Raw genomic sequence first — 1,098 nt, forward strand, 5'->3', positions numbered from 1 at the left:
TCTTTGCTGGCAGGAACATGGAAGTATAGCTTGTGCCATTTTGTACAGTGGGTGCAACCTAAGGATAAATGAAATGTTGCTGGTTTATGAATTTGCTAGATCTATCATTACTTTAGAACGTTCTACATATGAAAAAAAAAAAAAGCTCCCTGTTAAACGGTATACCGTGTTACAGTGGCACCAGGAAGATACATCTCATGTTTTCTGCATCTCACTGTCGCTGTCTGTTTAAGTATGTTCTATGATGTGTACACAAGGACGACATTGCTAAAGGACACAATCATCACAGTGTGTCCCCATCAGTAAGTGCCAGAGTGAGAGACAATGTTTTTTTGTTTTTGGTCTTGGTTTTTCTTTCTTTTCTTTTCTTTTTTTTTTTTTTTAAAGATTTATTTATTTATCATGTATACAGCATGTATGACTGCAGGCCAGAAGAGGGAACCAGATCTCGTTACAGATGGTTGTGAGCCACCATGTGGTTGCTGGGAATTGAACTCAGGACCTCTGGAAGAGCAGTCAGTGCTCTTAACCTCTGAGCCATCTCTCCAGCCCTGTTTTTGGTTTTTCTTTAAGAAATTTTTTTCATTCATTTACACACCAATCAAAGATCCCCCTCTTCCCTCCTCCAGACCCCCCAACGCATCCCCCATTCCCTCCCACAAGAAGGCAAGACCTCCCATGGGGAGGCACATTCAGTAGAGGCAAGTCCAAGCCCTTTCCCCTGCCTCACGGCTGCAGGAGGTGTCCCATCATAGGAAGTGGGCTCCACAAAGCCTGCTCATGCACCAGAGATGGATTCTGATCCTACCATCAGGGGACCTCCCTCAAAGAGAGAGAAGAAGGATTCTATGAGAGAGTTCATCAGGATCATGATGGGGAAACATGCAGGAATGACCAAACCAATCTAGAGGGAACTCATGAAAGTTGGGTCAATGGCTGTGGAGCCTGCATGGGACTGGACAAGGGCCTCTGCATGGTGAGAGAGACAATGTTCCTAGTGATTTCAAAAGCAGTTACATTTCTAGAGTGAAATGTGCCATTTCAGAGTGGTAATTCTATCCTGATCAGCAACTCCATACCATGGAAACTGACAGACTC

Source organism: Peromyscus maniculatus, chromosome 22 (assembly GCF_049852395.1).
Source record: "Peromyscus maniculatus bairdii isolate BWxNUB_F1_BW_parent chromosome 22, HU_Pman_BW_mat_3.1, whole genome shotgun sequence".
NCBI lineage: Eukaryota > Metazoa > Chordata > Mammalia > Rodentia > Cricetidae > Peromyscus > Peromyscus maniculatus.